Raw genomic sequence first — 9,516 nt, 5'->3', positions numbered from 1 at the left:
TAAAGCACACTGAGGGGAAACTGGGGGCTCAAACCCCCTGGCATCATTTGTTAACCCAGAATATGTAGGCAAGCAAGGCTTGTGCTATAGACTGAATGTGTCCTTCCAAAGTTCATGTGTTGAAACTTAATTCCCAGAAAGACGGGTAGGTGGTAGGGCCTTTGGGAGATGATTAGGTCATGAGAGTAGGTCATGAGAGTAGCATGACACTGAACTCCTCAGAGGCAGTACTATATGACCTTTCTCTCTTCTTTGCATGTCCAGCATGGGACCTGGCTGTCAGGCAGTCTCAGTACAGTAATAGGCTATGGCCCTGGGCCTCCAAAGTGGGTGGCCTTGATGGAGGTTGGGGGGAAAGGCAGGAGGCTCATTCTCCAAAAGGGGCGTCTGTTTAATGATTGCCCTTTAATATAAAGTGAAGACTGTTAGGACTACGCTGAAAAGATGTTAGGGGAAGTGGTTGAAACCACATGGTGAGACAGGCAGACAGAGCAGGCAGAGGGTGGGGCTTATTTTAAGTGATCACCTCCCACCTCAAGCAGCCTGCCCTTGCCTGGTTCACTCACTGTTTTTAGAGCTCCCCAAGCGACTGTCTGCAGGAACAGTGTCACCTGAACAAATTGACTGCTGGGAAAAATTCCTGAAAGCAGTTTGCCAGAACAGATCAATATTTAATTTCTAATGAGCAGTTTTCAATTAGATCCTAGATTCACTGCTGTCTGATTGGTCACCTGTAACCACTGAAGGCCTTTGCTCCAGCCAGTGGCCGAGTGCAGCTGATGTTACAGCCATGATACCCTGGGTGTTCGGTCCCACTGCTACACCTAGGGCAGAGGTTCCTAAGTGGGGCAATTTTGCCATCCAGGAGACACTGGACAGTGTCGAGATATTTGTGGTTGGCACAACTGAGACATCTAATGGCCTCTAGTGGAGAGAGGCAAAGGATGCTGCTAAACATCCTTCAACGCACAGGACTGAGTCCCCACAACAAACAAAGGTAGAAAAGCCCTGTCTTACTTAGGGCTTCCTCTCCCTGGTCGTCAGAGTCACCTCCCTGATGGCCTCTCTACCTCCAAGTTCACTCTTAAAAGCTTCTTTGCTCATGCCACAACTGTGCACATGCATACACACACACGCACACCCCTTCACAGCACCAGTCACCTACAGTCCAAACTCCACCCACTGTGTAAGCTCTGCACACCCAGGGCCCACTTGTTTTTCCATTTTTCTTTCCCCCATCTCACTCCAGTCTCTGAACTAAAGTCCCTGTCCTGGTGACTCTCAAACTTGACTGTGCATCAGAATCTCCTGGGGGACTTGTTAAAACCATGGTTACTGGGCTCCGTCCCCAGAGTTTTTGATTCAGTAGGTCTGGACGGGGGGCTGCAGGATGTGCATTTCTTGTGGGTGAGGCTGCTTCTGCTGGGCTGGGGCCCACGCTCTGAGAACCTCCACCCCACACCAGCTTCTCTTCACCTCTCGTCCTGTCCCCCAGCCTCTGCTTCTGTCCAGGATGTCCTTGCTTACTGTCCTTCTACCCACCCGAGTTCTACCCTCAAGGTCCAGATCAAACACCACCTCCACCCTGCAGTTGCCCTCCTCTGATGCCCAAGGGAAGAAATATCCCAGCCTCGGTCCTCTTTCAGTACTGTGCGCCTCTCCGTGGACACTTACTTTCTTCTTTCAGTGACAGTTACAGTGAGCCCTCTACACAGGAATGAGTTCCGTTCCGAGAGCGCGTTCATAAATCCAATTTGTTCGCCAAGTCCAACAAAGTTAGCCTAGGTCCCCAACTAACACAATCGGCTCTCTAGTACTGCACTGTAATAGGTTTATCATACTTTTCACACAAACAATACATAAAAAACAAACACAGAAAATAAAGAAAACATTTTTAATCTTACAGTGCAGTACCTTGAAAAGTACAGTAGCACAGTACAACAGCTGGCATCCAGGGGCTGGCATGGAGTGAACAGGCAAGAAGAGTTACTGACTGGAGGAGGGAGAGGAGGTGGGAGATGGTAGAGCTGAAGGATCGTCAGCAACAGGAGACGGAGGGCGAGCTGCAACGTCACTCACGCCTGACGTTGATGGCCCAAGTTCCTTGCTGGAACCAGATGCACGTTGGCATCTTAGAAACTTCTCAACTTGAAGGTTCATATGTAGGGGACTTACTGTATTTAAATGCATGCTTTACAAGCCAGGCATGCTCCAGAAGAGTAGCTGGAGAGAGTTTAGTCAAAGGGATTATTTACAAAGATGTGGGCAGGATTAAGGGAAACTAACAAGTATGCTGAAGCACCCCAAGGCTGGCAATTATTGGAAGCCATGACCACTGCGATGGACAAGGTGGGGAAATGGTCACTGGAATCAGGAGAGGGTCACCTGAAAGGAGCTGCAGGCTTGGGAAGAGGAGCACAGACACCACTAGAGGGCAGCCTGGCAGGGAGGGAGTCTGGGGAATAAATACCCCAGCCTTTCTCTCCAGCACCCCCTGCTGTCCTGCCAGTGCCTCCCACTGGCTAAACCCAATAAGAAAACAGAAGGCAAAGGGAACATGATGCAGCCCATAGACGTCAGCCTCCCAAGGCCCAGAGCAGGTAGAGAAGGTTGGAGAGTGGACCTAGTGGGGCAAAGAGAGGGTCTCCAGCACACGACTTCTCTCCCTACTATGAAATCCCAGAGTTATAGCATCCATGTCAGAATTGTCCCCAGGATCCACGACAAGCCCGGGCTTTGCATAACAGAGTAGGTTATTAATAAATATTTGGTGAGTGAATCGTTCATCATTAGCTGGTATGTCTGGTGATTAATTTTCAGATATTTTACGGAATTTCATCACTCAAAGAAGTTTCTCAGAATATTCTAAGAATATTTATAGCTCCACAGAAAAACCTGCCAGCTGAGGCCCCCATGACGTGGCTGGGAAACCCAGCTTATCGTATTTCCCAGCCCTGTCCACCAATTTCTCACTTACATATCACTTTATCTTTCAAAGCAAAGAATATAAAATAGGGATGCATCAGGCTTGTGGAGGAATATTTTCTCAGATTTCAAGCAATCAAAGAAAACAGAAAGGAATGGAATCAACAACAGAGATACTAGTCTTTTTAAAGTGAAATATAACCAAACTAAAATTAAAGGGAAAAAATTGTCTGCAAAATGTACTTGCATTAGAAGTGATCATGAGTTCAAATTAATTAATTTCGTGTAAATATGTAAGAAAAACAACTTGAGCTTAAGAAAGAAGTGGTCTTGTATTCTAGCACAACTGGCAACCATTTATTGAGCACTTACTATGGTGCTGGCAAGTGTACTAAATGCTTTATGTATTCTATCTCATTTAATCCTCACAACTGGCATTTGAGCTCTGAACCGTTATGATTTTCATTTTCACAGATGTTGAAACTGAAGTACTGAGAGGATAAGTAAATTTTCCTCGTTCTCGTAGTTGGTAAAAGGCAGTATTGGAATTTAAATCCAAGTTGCCTAATTAAATCCAATTCTTGCTGGAAAATAGATAGCTAAAAGTTGAAACCGTAATCACTATACAAATTCAATTCAATGACTATCTGAGTGCCATTTACACCTACTAAATTAATTAACACTTTTAAAAATTATTATTCAGTTCCATTGCTGATGAGGCACTGGTGAAAGTCATACCCACAGAGCTGGTGCCATGGTGGATGAATACACACTTCTGGGAAAGCAACACAGCAGAACCCATCCGAAATTAGGACCACATTCAGAGCGTTTCTACCATGATCAGAAGGCTGGTTCGTTGTCCTGCGGGAACAGGATTCTGCATGAGGGGCAAGGATGTGAGGTCTGGGTCTGGGCTTTGCAATCCTGGGGCAGGAGAAAGACGGTGTCTTCAGATGTGGGATCCACTGTGCTTTCACCTACATGACCCAGCCCCATCTAGGAGCAGCTTCCTCCAAAGGATCGAGGTGGGGGTGGGGTGCAGCACTGGTCAGCCGACTGGGCTGGATCAGGCACAGGATATGGTCCTACTGAAGCCCTGGGATGGTGTGACTCAGGCACTAGGACCCAGATGGGCACACCTGTGTTTGGAGTTGTAGCCTTCCCAGAAGACTCTTCATTTGCTCTCACTGACCGGGCCATGGCTGGTCCTAGAGGTGACTCATATTGATGTCCAGATGTTGAGCAGGTAGAGCGAGGAGGTATCGGGGTGGAGGAGGTTCCTTGCTCCACCCTTCCTGAGCTGGAGGACAGCGGCCTCCCTGCTGCCCCTGCTGGGAACTTTGAGAACTGCAGGGGGGTTTCTGCCATCCCGGATCTTGATTTCTTCTGGAGACAAAGCAGGAATCTTCTTCTGCTCCCTCCCTGTCATCTCTTTGCCTGACGCTACCTCTATATTTTAGCAGAAGCAGCACGCCGAGCATCCCAACAGCTCTGCCACTCACGCACTTAAACTCTTGCTTCCCTGCTCCGTCAACACTACTACCTGCCTCACAAGTCTTTCCTGAAACCAGAAACATAGTGTTTCGTAAAGGCCTGGCACACAACAGGGAATAGATAAATATTCACTTCCCCCCTTCCCTTATTTTTATCCCTTTAACTGATTACAGGTGAAAACACCTCAGAGTGGTCAATTTATACGATAAGGCCCATCTAGTGTGGGGCTTTCACCTCCCTCACATTTTTCTTACAGGACCAAAGGGCTGGACCTGGCGGCTGTTTCCAGCCCGCAAGAGTCAATCAACTAGGGGCGGGCAGGGCAGTACGGCAGGGATCCACCAGGGGGCAGCAGAGAGCCAGCCTCCGCGGGCTCCGAGGCGCGGGGCTGGGGTCTGCACAGGTGACCTCAAGAGCAGGGAGACCTTCCCAGGCTCTGTCATTAGAGACTGAAGGTCTGGGGGTTATGGGCTGTGTCACCAAACTGAAACTCTAGAGGCAAAGACCTAGGTGAGCGTGAGCCCAGCATGGCTGTTAGGTTAAAGAGGAAGTGGTTCTGGGACTTCCCTGGTGGTGCAGTGGTTAAGAATCCACCTGCCAATTCAGGGGACACGGGTTCGAGCCCTGGTCCGGGAAAATCCCACGTGCCACGGAGCAACTGAGCCCCTGCACCACAACTACTGATAGAGCCCGTGAGCCTCAGCTACTGAGCCTGTGCACCACAGCTGCTGAGGTGCACACCTAGAGCCTGTGCTCCACAACAGGGGAGGCCACCGCAATGATAAGAAAGCCTGGATGCAGCAGCGAAGACCCAACGCAGCCAAAAATTAATTAATTAATTAATTAATCAATCAAAGGCCATTTCTTTAAAAAAAAAGAAAAAAGAGGAAATAGTTCTACAGAGTCCAGAAGAAACCCTCTCAATCAGGGGAGTAATAGTAATATTAGCTGCTATTAACCAAATGTGCTGATATCATAAGGATATTATTGGGGGATCTTTATATACATATGTACATATATAATACATATGTGTGTGTGTGTGTGTATATATATATATATATATATATATATATATATATATATTTTTAGGCCGTGGCGTGAGGGATCTTAGTTCCCTGACCAGGGATGGAACCCGAGCCCTCTGCATTGGGTGTGCACAGTCTTAACCACTAGACTGCCAGGGAAGTCCCTCCAATATATATTTTATCTGTGGTCATCTCTAATGTCAAACCTGGTAGACTCGGACCATAGAGTCATGGGCTTCAGGACCTGGGGCGGGAGGAGGGTACTGAGTACAAGGAGATTCTCCCAGACAGGAAGTGGAAATGGAAACCCTGCTGTTTCCTCTTGATGGAGCGTGGAAGGAAGAGAGGCGGGGTAGGAGAGGCAGTGGGTCAGACGCGTGGGTCTTGGGTGCCCTGCGCAGCCCAGCTCCCAGGATGTGGTGGGGCTGGATGTTAACATAAAGGAAAAGCCAAAAGTGGAGGGAGGGGGGCTTGTGCCCTGCTGGTGCCGGGCATGGAGCAGGCACGCCAGGTACACACGGACACCCAGAGGCGTGAAGTGGAGAGGAGGCCTGGGTTAGAGCTCTCCAGCCCTCTCTTGGCCTGGAGGGGCCCCCGAAGAGCCGGCGTGTGACAGCCACGGGTCGAGACCCAGGGGCCTGCCATGGTAAGGGGTGAGGTGACTGCACCATAAAGGCCACAGAGTCCCCAACTTAGTAGGGGGCAGGTGGAGGGTATGCCTGAAACTCAGAAGGCTGAGCAGCACCCTGAAGAGCTGGGGGAGGGGCCCGTCAGCAAGGGAGAACAACTGGACCCCAACCGAAACAAGGAAACAAGCTTTGCGTTAATCTCTGCACCCAGGGAGAAGCAGCCCACAGGGCAGGCATCCCTGCCTCTATGTCTGCTTTGCCTCTCGAGCCCCAGCCACTCCCATTCTCCTTCACAGCAGCCACGCTGGCCCTCTCAGGCCTTCAATGCTGCCATGCTTCCTCCAGCCACAGGGCCTTTGCACATCCCTTCTCTCCTCCCTCCAAACCCAGCCTCCTGGCTCAGTCCTTTTCTTCTCTTCCATACTCTCTTTTATAACACTTGTCATTTCATTGGGTTGTGATTTTGCATCTATCTTTGATTAACACCCACCTCCCCCCTAGGATTATAAGCTCCATGGGGGCAGGGACCACGTTTTTTTTTTTTTCTTTCTTTCTTTTTTAAATATTGATTGATTGATTGATTTGGTTGTGCTGGGTCTTAGTCACGGCAGGCAGGCTCCTTAGTTGTGGCACGCATGTGGGATCTAGTTCCCTGACCAGGGATCGAACCCCGGGGCCCCTGCATTGGGAGCATGGAGTCTTAACCACCGCACCACCAGAGAAGTCCCACCGTGTTTATTTTCACGCATCACCATGTGCCCAGCACCCAGCAGACACTGGCAATGACAGACCCTCCATCGGCGTTTGCTGAATGACCGGACAAACAGCTGAATGAGCGAACGTGTGGCCACAACCTTGTCTCCATTTTCGGAAGGAGGAACGGAGGTGAGCAGTGAGCTGCGTTCAGCACAGAAGGTGGGGGAGGGGGACGGCAGGGGGCAGGTCCCACCCTCGCTGAAAGAAGCAGACCTTTCCCCACATCACACAAGCTGTTCCTTTACCCCCCAAGTCAGAGCAGCATTTTCTTCTTCAGATGGAGAACCTGAGGATTTGCAGGGTCTTTCAGTTTCGTGTTTACTTCTCATGATGAAAATTTTCAGCAGACAAGAAAAGTGAGGAGGACTGTACCATATCCACTGGAGAATAAATATTTTAAAGTAAATTACAGATATCATGGCAATTGACTGTCAAAGACTTCACTTTGCATCTTTGAAAAATAAGGACACTTCCCTACATAACCCAAATGCTGTTATCGCACCTAACAGAGTGATCCGGAATTTCGTATTATCATCTCACACTCCGGCCTTGTTCATATTTCCCCAGTGGGCTCCAAAATGTCTTCTACACTTGGTTTCCTAGGCCCAGGAGCCAAACAAAGTCCTTGCACAGAGCAGCATGTTTTGAAAACCATCTCAAATGTCTTAATTCAGACCACATGTTGACCAGTGTGGAGCACAGAACCAGACGTCTCCCATTTACATTCCGGTATCCTCGGTCCTTCCTCATTCTGATCCATTCCTGGATGGCAGGCAAGTCCGGGAAGGACTCGCCACGGAGCCCAGATCCCTGGGGACACAGGGCGCCTCAGGCATATTCCACGGCAGCCCCCAGGGGAGGCGACACACAAGCTGCACTGCGGAGGAGCAGAAAGATGAGCCATAAAGAAAGTATTTTCTTTTTCCGAACTTGCCAAGCCCTCCCGAGAAATCTGGCTACCACTTCTGAAGGAAGGTGCTGCCCCCCAGGCAGGTCCTGGGGGGCAGTGGTGAGGTCGACCTTTGAAAAGTCATCCACTTAAGGGACAAAGCACTTTCTCCGGTTCTCAACCCCAGTGCAGCTGGCCTGGTGGCCTGAGGTTGGCCAGAGAGGCTGCAGACAGGCGTGTGTCACCAGAATGCGTGGAGGTCAAGCTCGGGGGGTGGACATGGGACTTGGCTGTGCCAGTGAGATTTTTTTTAATCTTGATGGGAATTTTGTGGTTTTCACAATTGCCTTGGGTTAAAATAGGACCTTGGTTCATAGTCCCTCAAGTATGTAGCTGCTGAATTGTCCTTTAGATGACTCTCTTGACTTTCCAACTTATACTTTTTCCCTTGGGTGACTGCAGGAGGGCAGATTTCCCCACCCTCTACCCTTGGCTTCCTTGCCTCTAATATGAGGGGAAAACTGGGAAATTCCACCCCTAAAGAGAGTTTCCCCTAACCTTCCCCCTGAAACCATGGGGTTTGGACAGACTGATATACGTGAGACTCAGTCCTATGGGGACGGTCCCTCTCTGTGCTCCAGAAAAGCTGGGGGCAACCTGGAAACATCCTCAGTGCCTGCAGGAGCCCCACTCACCAGGTGGGTGCAGATGTGGTCACCCAGGCCACCATCCTCACACCTTTGCCCCCGAGCTGCAGCCGGGGCCCTGGTTCCCATCCGGCGTGGCCCCCACCACCTTCCCTGCCCATCAGGACAGGGTGCCAATCCCAGACAGAGAGCTGTGGGACTCAAACAGGCTGGAAGAGCCTCCTTGCTCACCGTCCCCTCCCTTCCCATTCGGTACAGATATTCTCTGCTGTGGGGCCTGTCCTGGGAACAGGAGGATGGTTAGCAGCGGCCCCGGTCTCTACCCACAAGATGCCAGGATCGTCTCCAGGCGTTGCCAGATGTCCCCTGGGGACCCAAATCATCCTCAGTGGAGAACCCCTGGTTTAGATCTCGTTTAAAAAGCCAGGGAAGTTGCAGAGCTGTGTACACCAGTGGAGAGTTTCACTCTTTGTTGAGAGAACCTCAAACCATACATTTCAGCAGCGTTCAGGAGAGCCCCCATTCTCTTCTTGGGGAGGCAGAGTGGCCACCAGGCCGGGCCAGTCGAGTCCTCTAGGTGTCCCTCTACTCATGCTCGGGAAGCTGCGGAACAGTGCTGTCCCTAAGATAGGATGAATGGGGCGTTTCCCCCCTGGAAGTGTGAACCCACGAATGCTTTCCAGCCACCGAGGCCCTGCGTCCCCACCCTCTCCCTTCTTCCTCCCTTCCTTCTCACACTCTCATCCCCCAACCAAGGCCTCTGGCTCTGTCCACCCTGAGCTGGACTCAGGCTGGGCGGCTTCTGTGGCCACAGCTAGAATGGCCCCAGGTTGCACCTGTGGCTCTCCCAACACTCTTACTGCTGTCACCTCCTTTCTCTCATGTCCCAGAGGAGCTGCATCAGGGAGGTGGCCTTAGAGCCCTGGTTGACAGATCTGCAGGGCCTGGGTCTGAATCTGGACTTTGCCTATCCCTGAGCTGACCCCTGGTCCTCCCAGCGGTCAACACAGGGAATTCAGGTGATGAACGTAACTTCTGAGCATGGCGCCTAGCTCACCTCGGAGCTCTGATGTGTTAAGAAGGAGGCTTGTCCTGATATCATAAGGATATTATTGGGGGCATCTTTATATATATATATATATTTTTTTTTT

Source organism: Lipotes vexillifer, unplaced genomic scaffold (genome assembly GCF_000442215.2).
Source record: "Lipotes vexillifer unplaced genomic scaffold, Lipotes_vexillifer_v1.1 scaffold532, whole genome shotgun sequence".
NCBI lineage: Eukaryota > Metazoa > Chordata > Mammalia > Artiodactyla > Lipotidae > Lipotes > Lipotes vexillifer.
Note: the sequence above shows the minus strand (reverse complement) of the source record.